Source organism: Ursus maritimus, unplaced genomic scaffold (assembly GCF_017311325.1).
Source record: "Ursus maritimus isolate PB19 unplaced genomic scaffold, ASM1731132v1 scaffold_11, whole genome shotgun sequence".
NCBI lineage: Eukaryota > Metazoa > Chordata > Mammalia > Carnivora > Ursidae > Ursus > Ursus maritimus.
This window is the reverse complement of record NW_024423453.1, coordinates 13,095,288-13,106,714: the sequence shown is the minus strand read 5'-3', so window position 1 is coordinate 13,106,714 and position 11,427 is coordinate 13,095,288.

Here is an 11,427-nt window from a genome sequence, read left to right as displayed (position 1 = left end):
TGCTTCACTGACCACACTGGCCGGAGTCTGGGTGGTCCAAAATAAAAAAAGAAAATCTTTAAAAAAAAAAATATTTTAATGTTTTAAATCTGAATACAATCTATCAAAAATTGTACAAATGGAACATTTTTATTTTCCCATTATATTTTTATTTTCCATGACATTCATCCACATAAAAACATACCAAATAAAGAAAAGCCTGGGCAAGTTAATTCGTGTTACACGTGGTACCAGACAAAACTGACTTCCAGACCCTCTGCCTGTTTCAGTAATGGGAAGCACTCTGCAGCGAACCTTCACACAGCCTCGCTCCCCGGAAGCCAAATGTGTCAAGTGATTTTGTTTGTGCCTCCCCACAAAGAGTAAGAAACCTTCACTCAGAGACCTTCAGCACTCAGAGATCCTTTGAAGAGTGTGAAGCCCAGACGTGAATCTCAAGTTTGATTCTCTCCCAAAAGGTGAATTGAATTTACCCAAATCTTTCTTTGAAAAAAAGAATTTTACAAGTATCATTCTAAAGTATGAACTCAGAACAAAAGAAAAAGAACTTCAGGGACTGGGGCACCTGGCTGGCTCAGATGGCTAAGCATCTGTCTTCGACTCAGGTCAGATCCTGCGGTCCTGGGGTCGAGCCCCACATCAAGCCCACATCGAGCCCACACTGAGCCTCACATTGGGCTCCCTGCTTAAGGGGAGTCTGTTTCTCACTCTCCCCCTTGCTCGTGCTCTCATTCTCTCTCTCAAATAAATAAACAAAATCTTTTTTAAAAAGACATATGGATCCAACTTCTAAATAGATTGCAAATCTGCCTCTTTATTCCATTCCCACTAGTGCGATTACTTCTGTCACTGGCCTTGATTTCAACAATCTCCTAACTTGACTGTCCCATGCTTTTTTCCACCCTCAATTCATTTTTGACATTACAGCCAGGGTGAAATTTCTAAAATGCAACATTTATCGTATTTGTTTTTTCCCCTCTGTTTCAAGTCTTCAAGGGCTTTCAGAATAGTCAAAAGTCCTTTACCTAGAGAATACGTTCTGCCTCCCACTCCTCACTTCTTTTCCAATGTCATCTCCCACCTTGAATTTTATGATTCAGACACACAGAACTGCTTTTAGTTTCTTTAACCTGCTCTGTTGCCCCATCTGCTAGGTCATGCTTCCAAGTGATCTCGTCCTCCCCACACGTAGATCACCTGATAATTCCAACTCATCCTTCTGGCCTCAGATTACATGTCACATTCTCCAGGAAGCCTTTCCTAACCTTCCTGCTCTGCTCCTGTGTCCAGGTCAGGTGTCCCTTCCACGTGCTGCCATCACCCTGCACTTTCTCTCTCATTCAAATGGTCTCTTAAATTATCTGAATCCAACACTAGATGATTAACCCTGTGAGATTAGCAGATGTTTCCAATTTATTCAAACTTGTCTCTCCAGGTCTAATACAATTCTCGACCACTAATTAGTGCTCAATTAATATAAGTAGAATGAAAGACCAGATACAACTTCCCAGAATAAAGGTATAGAAAAGAGAGCCAAAGCGTTCTAATTTCTTTTCTTTTCCTCACTTCATTTGACTTGGGAAAATCTGAAATAGAGCAAAATTCTTGAATTATACCACTTAACGACCATGTGGAATATTTAGTGACAGGCTCCCTAACATTTTGCACTTCCCCCATTGGGCAGTAACTACTGGGTTAGGTAAAATTGATCCTCCCACCCCAACAGCATGGATAAGTTGGTTGATCTAAGACAGGGTAATCTTTCCTCCTTAACACAGAGATTAGTTCAGGAACAGATACACAACCCAGGCCTAAGCCAAAGACATTACCCCAGCTCCAGTGATTAATTTATATATGGTTCAACCACAGGGAAGCTTAAGACTCTTCCAGATAGCTGTCAGGGACAATCCTGTTCTCCCTATGGATATCGATAACAGCCGATGGGGGAAGCCAACGTGAAGGGGAAACCACCACAAGGTATTTTGGGAAAGGCAGTCTTCCATGGGTCTCTAGTGCTCCTAGATGTCTTTCCGGATGTGTCAGAATTCAAGGTCCTAATGTTTCTTTTCCTGAGCTATTTCTTAGGCTTGTGTTTGTAGCAAGGAACCTTGATGGATGTGGTAATATCTCAACGTGGGACAAAGAGGAAGTTTGCTAGTTGATTGCAAGCAAAAAATAAAATAAAATAAAAGCAATGGATTCATTAGGCTTAGTGTACCTTAGCTGTTATGGAAATCCACTGTGTAAGTAGCAAGCATCTGGGTAATATCTTGTAAACCCTATGGAGTCTGAAGCAAGATTAACTTGTAAATATGGTGATATACATGCTGCTTGCCGGGCCAGAGAATCTCATGTCTTCTTCCAGCATCCGTGAAGCAGTAGCAGGTTAACTTAGTAGCTTGCAGGGAAGGTGATATCAAGTCCCAGACCCAACAAAGTGAAACTGAGGCACAAGCGGAGAAATGGAACCAGAGCCCTGGTCAAACAGCACACAGTCTGCTCTTTATTTTATTTGGAATTTAAGAATTAAGGCAAGAGTAAAAATTCACTTTCTTAAGGAAAAAAAGGGACTTGAGTGGTTTTGAAAATGACCTTTGATAGTAGCTACACTTGTGGCGAGCATAATATACAGACTTGTCAATCACTATGTTGTACACCTGAGACTAATGTAACATTGTACACCTGACACAATGTAACAATGTCAACTATACTTTGATAAAAAAAATGATCTTCTTAGACTAACTCTACTTCTATGCCATTTAAAGGATTTACCACTATATCAGTTGTTCTGTTTTATAATACCATCCATCCATTCATTCACTTGATTATTCATTCCGCAAATAATATCTATATTATCCTTCCCAATTTTGACAGCACAGTAAGATTTCTGAGCCTAACATGAATTGGGAAACCACATTATCAAACAAAAATATTCCCGTAGGAATGACTTATTCCAGAATAATTTCACATTGGCCACCTATGCAGGCTCATGCCTCTTTATAATTTTTCTAATTCCGTTTTTTACTAAAAAATATGTGGGGGTGGGAGTGGGAGTGGAGAGTGTACCCCACACCACCAACAAGCAGTTCTCAGGATACAAGCAGGATATCCAAGAATTCAACTCAATTTTGACACTCTCTACCTGGAGATAGCTTCAGATCCCATAGGTAAGGGCATAGTCCCACAAGACAGGTCCCCGCCCCCCAACACACACATATACACTTCAGACCCCACTCATAAGTCCAGGTTATCGCCTGTACTTCTGACCAACTGGCTATAGATCAGAGGTTCCAAATATCCCCTCCTTGGATTTGATTAATTTTCTAGAGTGGCTCACAGAACTCAGGGAAATACTTAAACTGTTTAACTATTTCTTAAAGGATATGATATAGGATACAGAGAACAACCAGATGGAAGGAAGGGCAAGGTATATGGGAAGGGGTGAAGAATTTCCATGCCCTCTCCAGACACACCATTCTCCCAGCACTTCCAAGTGTTCGCCAATATAGAAGCTTTCCAAGCCCTGTACTTTGGGAATTTCATAGAGGCTTCATCATGTAAGCATGATGGATCATTTTCTCAAGAAAATGGGTGGCGGAGCTGAAAATTCCAAGCTTCTAATCCTTTCTTGGTCTTTCCAGTCGCCAGCCCTCATCCAAAAGGCCACCCAGAATCACCTCAGAAGAATGAAAGACACTCCCACCATCCAGGAAATGACAAGGATTTCAGGAGTTCTGTATCAGGAACAAAGGTCAAAGACCAACATTCAAACAAAAGATGCTCCTAGTGTGCCGGGAACTGGGGGCAGAAACCAATATCTACTTTCTATTATCTCACAACATTATTGTAAAGTTCTCTGAAATTTAGAAAAAAAATTGTAATAAAATACCATATTCAATATCTATACCAAACCCAACTCTTCCTTCCTTTAGGGCCACCAAAATTTGGGGCTTATCAAAAGGTCTTTTTCAAAAAAGATTTTATTTATTTATTTGACACAGAGAGAGAGAGCACAAGCAGGGGGGGCGGCAGGTAGAGGGAGAAGCAGACTCCCCGCTGAGCAAGACGCCCAATGCAGACTCCATCCAAGGACCCTGGGATCAGGACCTGAGCCGAAGGCAGACGCTTAACTGACTGAGCCACCCAAGCATCTCTATCAAAAGGCCTTAAAAAAAAAACCAAAAAAACCAAACCAAACCAAGCACCAGAAACCTGGCAGGCATCTGACAACATTAGCTAATATATTTATGTGAGTTAAATTTAAATGAATCACCAAATGAAACCACATGGATTAAAGTCCCCGTAGGATACACACACATTAAAAGCTTCAGTTCAAAAACCATATTTTATAAAAGTGCAGTGTGTGTGTGTGTGTGTGTGTGTATGTGTGTGTGTATACACTTTAGGACAACAAAGATGGAGTTAAGTAAATATATTAGAAAAAATAGGTTTAGACGTCTGTTTTCTCCAAATGTCAAGAAATGAACTGAAAATTTTATTTCATGAGGTCTACTAACAATATCATTTTGTTACTTTGTTTTACTAGTAAATATTGCATGTTTGGTATTTCAGATAGTATTATTTGAAAGACCAGAAAGAGTAAAGATAATTTTTAAGGAAAAATGTAAGGTAATGTCAATGAATTACTAAAGATAAGATTTAAATGATAGCATCTATATTTTTAAACAAATCAAACCATTTTTTCTATGGGCTACAATCATTATTTTAACTGTCACTAAAATATACCTTCCAAAATCAGGGTTAGAAATTAGAGCTTTGAGATAATGTATTTGGTTTCTGTTTTGTTTTAATTTTTCCTTCTGTAAAAAAGGGACTGACAACAATGAGACATACAATCGCGCGTGTGGAAAGAAACGAATATCCCAGACAAAGACGACAAGATCTTTTCAAATGATCGTTCTTAGCATTTGGAGGAAACATGCTGGTTGGAATTAATTACAGGTAACAGAACTTTATCTCAAGGGTTAAAAAATCGGATGATGGATGAACATCTGTGAACTCCTATTAGACAGTGAGGCAACTCTCTGACTATTGGAGAATCACCAATTCATTATCTACTGACCCCACTGGGGCCCGCTGGGACTCGAGTATTTGTGCTGTTTCCTGGAATGCATGTGCATGAAATGTCATCTGAGCAGGTGGTTGTGGTGTTCTGCAGCATTCCAGGGCAAGACAGAAGGGGCAGCGTGAAAGAAGACACCCTCGAACCGTCCTAACAGCATTTTCCCTGCTCTCTGCGTGCTCTCTCTTGCTCTGAGGCTGACTGCGGTCTGGGGAGAAACTACCCCTGCTGTTGGGGGTGGTTTAAAATCCCATCATCCGGGCTTGCAGAGCTAAGGAGATGCACACCAGCAACTCCTACTTTTACCCAAAGCCCAGAGGTGCTGCCTTGCCCGACCTCGCAGCATGAGGGAGTATAGGAGTTTGCTAGGCGTCCGTTACACAGTACCACAGACAGGGTAGCTTAAACAAGAGAAATTTATTGTCTCACAATTCTGAAGGCTAGAATCCGGACATCAAGGTGTCAGCAGAATTTTTTGAGGCCTATTTCCTTGGCCTGTAGATGGCTGTCTTCTCCAAGTGCCTTCACATCTTTCTGAACCTGTCTCTCCTAACCTCCTCTTTTTATAAGGACACCAGTAATACTGGATTAAGCCCATTCCAAAGATCTCATTTTAACTTAATTGCCTTGAAAGACCTTATCTTCAAATACAGTCACATTCTGAGATACAACAGAGTAGGACTTCAACATATAAATTTGGGGGATAAATTTCAGCCCATACTAGGGAGGCAGAGCATAGTGACAGCCAAAGTACCAGTTAGTTTCCTTTTCAATATACAAAAAATATATAAAAGGCATGTGACAGGATAATTTTCGAGATTTTGACAACATTGTTCATTCTTCAGATTTCCCCCTTCTTCTCTTCCAAGGAAGTAGTCAGACCCTTACAACTTTCTTAACTCAGGGGTTTTTGCTGAGCAAGATTAGAAGGTGGTAACAGTGAGGCCCAGCTTTGTCAGGCCTAAACTCCATGAAACGATTTTGCACAGTGTCCCAAGTGGAGAGAAAAACAAGGAAAGTGCCCTTGAGAAAAGCAAGGGAGGGATTTAGTCCTACCTAGGAATTTCTGGCAGTCTGGGGGTCTCCCAAGTAGTATTGACCACCATGCTGCTTTCAGAGAAATAATGGCAAGATGGAGACAGCCACAGGGTCTCTGGAGGCTGGACACCAAAGCAGGGCTCCCAACCTTTGCCAACACTCTTCAGCCACATGCGTATCACAGAAGCTGCCGTTGGGTACCTGACCGCTGGCCAAGACTGTGGACAGTTTGGTGACCAGTGAAGGCAAATGAGTGATGACCTGTTGCTCTGCTGAATCCCAATAACTTAGCAAATCCTGTGCAGGAAGTGACCCTAACCATACTTGAGCTTGGCTTTTCTGCCAGTCCAGTGAGATGGGAGACTAGAGTTGGAGTAAATTTATTAAAATTATAAAATAATATTCTTGAACTAATTAATAAGATACTTACATTTAAGCTTATAGTTCATTAATTAATTCATTCATTCAAATGCTTTTGGGGGGGCGCCTGGGTGGTTCAGTCCGTTAAGCACCTGCCTTCCGCTCAGTAATTCATTCATTCATTCAAATGCTTTTGGGGGGGGGCGCCTGGGTGGTTCAGTCCGTTAAGCACCTGCCTTCCGCTCAGGTCATGATCCCAGGGTCCTGGGATGGAGCCCCACGGGTTCCCTGCTCAGCGGGGAGCCTGCTTCTCTCTCTCCATCTTCCCCTCCCCGCTGCTCATGCTCTCTCTCTCTCTCAAATAAATAAAATCTTTTTAAAAATTTATTATTTTTTGGGGCACCTGGGTGGCTCAGTCGTTAAGCGTCTGCCTTCGGCACAGGGCGTGATCCCAGCGTTCTGGGATCGAGCCCCACATCGGGCTCTTCTGCTGGGAGCCTGCTTCTTCCTCTCCCACTCCCCCTGCTGGTGATCCCTCTCTAGCTAGCTGTCTCTCTCTCTGTCAAATAAATAAAATCTTTAAAAAAAATTTATTATTTTGTGTGCGTGTGCGAGCATCCTAGGCAACACTCCTGCTCTCGTGGAGCCTACATTTCACCAGAGAAAGCAGACAATAAGTACGTACACAAGTAGAGAGAGAGATGGGGGCTAAAAAGAGAGAGGAACAGGTTGATATGGCAGAGAGTAATGCGAGTGATAGGAGGTCAGAAACACCTCCCTGAGCTGAGACACAAATGATAAGGATTTGATTTGAAAGGCAGGAAGAACAGCAAAAAATATGCTTTGTCAATACAACAAAGATACGAAGGCTAGTGCAGCTGAAGTAGAGTAGATGTGTAGCCATGACTGGAGAATCTAAGAGAAGGTCAGTGAGGCTAAAGGTCAGGACCCTCCCTCCGGCCACCCCTCCCAAGGCTCTGGGAGGAGCACCGATGGTGTGTTTACACGTTCACATGCCGTTGTAAAATTTGCCAAAGTAAAATACTTCAACCGAATTTGATTAGGATTGTTGTCTTTCTCATCCAACTTCCCCTGCAAGAAATGGTGGAGGACCCACGAGCCTTTTTGGAATCCAGTTAAGGGGAAGATGAGGTGGGGATTTGTTCAGCTTGGGTTTCATGAACTATGTTTATGTGGTTCACAATCGCATTCGTGAAACGTTATTGCCAGCTGCCCAGCATAGGAATGAAGAGCTTCCAGGCATACGCTTACCATGTGTTGTGTCCATTTGCCTTGAGTGAAAACATTAAAGGGCAGGGCCAGAGGTCCTATCATAGCATCAACCCATTCTAAGGCACTGACCCTGTACATATTTGTGGAATAGAGGAGAACATAGGTTGAAATGTATAGTACCACAAACTCGTCTGTGGAATATTCTTCTAATGGCTAAATTCAAAAATCACCGGTGAAGAATTCATTTCTTATTGATGCCTAGTCAGACACAAAGGTGTCTCCTTTCGGGAATATGCCAGATAATGCAGCACATACAATTATAAATGCACCATACATTCTTTATGGCCTTTATTAAAAAATAAAATTTATTAGAATTCTTATGTTTATAGGCACAAACCTGTAGCCATGTTATACTGATTACTTCTGTATGAGAAGTCCCATGTTGTGTGCAGTCTCATTACAAATTATAAAAACTACTATTGATTAACTATGGTAGATGTTAATGGAAAAAAATGATATCATGAAATTTTTGTCATATAAAGAAGAGATCAAAGAGCACTCAAGAAACGTAAGGGAAAAAGAGGTGTGTCAGTTAATTAATAAAAATACTGTTATTTATCTGAATTTTGAGATGTTTGTGGGAGCTGGCTAATTTGTGTGGGGCTTTTTTAATAGATAAAACTAATACTTTTCATGACTCAGTTGTCCCTCTTCTGATCTTTTGATTTTTCATCAGTCTTTCCCCCTCTTCTTTTACTTCAAAGCTTCACAAAATGAATTAAAATGTCTGCTTTGCCCTTACGCTTCTGAAAGTTAATATTAAAAATAGATACATTTACATTTATAATGTCGAAATGCCTAAAAGTTGCAATAGTAGTGTTAAAAAATGCCTAACAAATAAAATAAATAGTGCTGATGGGGGTTGCTGAGTGAAACTTTATATTGGAGCCAAATTCTAGATACAGGTAGTAGCTTAAGTCAGGAACCACTTTTAACCTATTAAACAAAAATATGATTCAGATTGCTGCATTTTCTTGTATCAAAGTAATGTTTTCCAGACTAAACCATCCTAGACTACCAACCTGTCACATGCTTGCTATCCATCCTGGCTTTAAAAAAAACCTCCCTTAATTTATTCATTCATGTAACAAATGTTTATTATTTATTTCAGGCAGTGTTTTAGGCATGAGGGACATGGAAATTAACAAGTCGGACAAGGCCTACGCCCTCCAGAAGCTCATATTCCAGTAGGCAGGGCAGACAACAAAGACAACCCTATGTTCTGTCAGATGGTGGCAAGTGCTATGAAGAACCATGAGTTGCAGGTGTGGGGTAGGGGTAGGCTGGCTACTTCAGAGGAAAGCTTCTCACCAGGAGGAGGTGATATCTGAACACAGACCTACTGCATGTAGTTGAAGTGCTGGTGGTTACCATTGTTGACTTAAATAATAAAAGCAGGGGTGCCTGGTGGCTCGGTTGGTTAAGCATCTTTGTCTCAGGTCGTGATCTCAGGGTCCTGGAATCAAGCCCCGAATCAGGCTCCCTGCTCAGTGGGGAGCCTGCTTCTGCCTCTCCTTCTGCCTGCTCTTCCCCCTGCTTGTGCTCTCTCTGTCAAATAAATAAATAAAATCTTTTAAAAATTAAAAAAATCATAAAATCATAAAAATATTTCGACCAGACAAGACACTGTAAGTGTATCCTTTTCAGAGGCAGCGCAGACAATAGGAAGAGGCCTGGGCTTGATGGGAATTCAACCCCCCACCCCGCAACCTTGCTGCCATTTTCGGCGTAGTCTTGGGTACATCGTTTGTCTTTTCTGAACCTCGGTATTCTCTTTCAAAGTTCCTCAAGCAATAAGTGAAATTTTTTTTTTTAAAGATTTTATTTATTCATTCGACAGAGATAGAGACAGCCAGCGAGAGAGGGAACACAAGCAGGGGGAGTGGGAGAGGAAGAAGCAGGCTCACAGCGGAGGAGCCTGATGCGGGGCTCGATCCCATAACGCCGGGATCACGCCCTGAGCCGAAGGCAGACGCTCAACCACTGTGCCACCCAGGCGCCCCAAGTGAAATGTTTTTAAACACCTATTTTTTAAACAAGTGCCTGGCATCTAGTAACTGCTCCATAAATCTTCCCTTTAACTTCTTCCTTTGCTATCTAAGATGGGTCTTCCCGGTTGGGAACACAGAGGCATTAGTGGAGAGTTTTTGGAAGGAAATACCTTTTCATTGCAGGTCAGTGCAACAGGCTTCCCATAAGAGTAAGGAATTTCCTAGAAAATTGCTAATCGCTTGCAAGGCAGCCAGCACTCACTGAGCAAAGAGAAAGTAAAATGGCCCCTCGTCCGAGGGGCATATGTTCAGCTGCCCAGAATTTGTTACTCTTCATACCTCTTTGGAATTAGACAGGCCTGGGTTTGTGTCCTGGCTGTGCCTCCCACCCCCAGCTCACTAGCTGGTTACCGTGGCTCCTATGCCTCAGTTTCCTCATGTGTGGAGAAGAAAAGGCTATTGTAAAGGATTGATGAGGTAAATTGATGCTCAGCACTATGCTGGAATGTAGGAGGCACTTGGGTTTTTTTGTCGTTGTTATTGTAATTAGTAGTAAATAATTAATTTTTTGACCCAGGACACTTTCCCAATTCACTATCTTTCAGGTTTCTCAGAAGACCATGAAGTAGTAGAAGTATTAGACCTTTCAACAGAACTGTGAAATGAGCCCCTGAGAGAGCAATTGGTTTCATCCATGACTGGGATTCCGTGGCAGTTTTCATTCCCTAGCACCTCAAATAGTATATATTTGCTGATGGGTTGACTCTATGATCTTCCACTGTGCGTCACATCCAGATTTAATGAAATTGCTAAACCAGATAAGGATTTGGGAGACTCTTTTTCTGCTCTGCAAGCAAGGGAACCTCTCGGCCTTCCAACATGGTCATTGAATCAATTTTTATGGGTCCAAGATTTTGAGTTTTCTGAAGGCAATAGTAGCTCCTCAGCAAATACACATGGAATGAAATTGCATAGACTCACATTGAATGTAACGGAAACACTGTAAATGTAATCAAACTAACATATTAAACTTGGTTTGGGCTGTAATTCCAAGTTTCAACTTTTGTGAACCAACAAGTAGAGTGGCAAAGAATAATGTTACAGGATTTCTTTTTCTTTAGTGCCCATGGTTCTTGGTCACGCTGCTTCAAAGAATGAAGAGGTAGACCAGACAGAGTGGTGGCAGCAAAGCAAGGTTTATTGAGCAACAGCAAAGTGATAGCACAAAGTTCCCAAAGAGGAAGGGGACCTGAGAAGGTTGCCACCTCAGTTTCTAAGTCTAGGAGTTTTTTATGGTCCTGTTGACAGGCTGTTTTAATCTGATTAACCCTCCCTGCACCTGTCATCCAATCACATTTTTGTCACCTATCTATCACGTGGGAAAGGGTGGAGGGCTCCTTCCAGGGTGATGTAAAATCCTTTTAAGGGTGGTTTCCTCTTAGGGTGGGGGCCCTTGTCCCTGCCTGCCTTGCTTTCAACTATCCTTCTTCAATAATACTTTTTCCATCATGATAGTATTCTCTTTGAAATCCTGAAGTGGATACAAACATTAAGCCCCACCTAGTAAGTGTCATTTTCTAAACTCTCTGGAGAGAGGAAAACTGGCAGTCAGATCAAGTAAATTGCCTTAAGTCACACCAGAATCAGTGAGACAGCAAACCA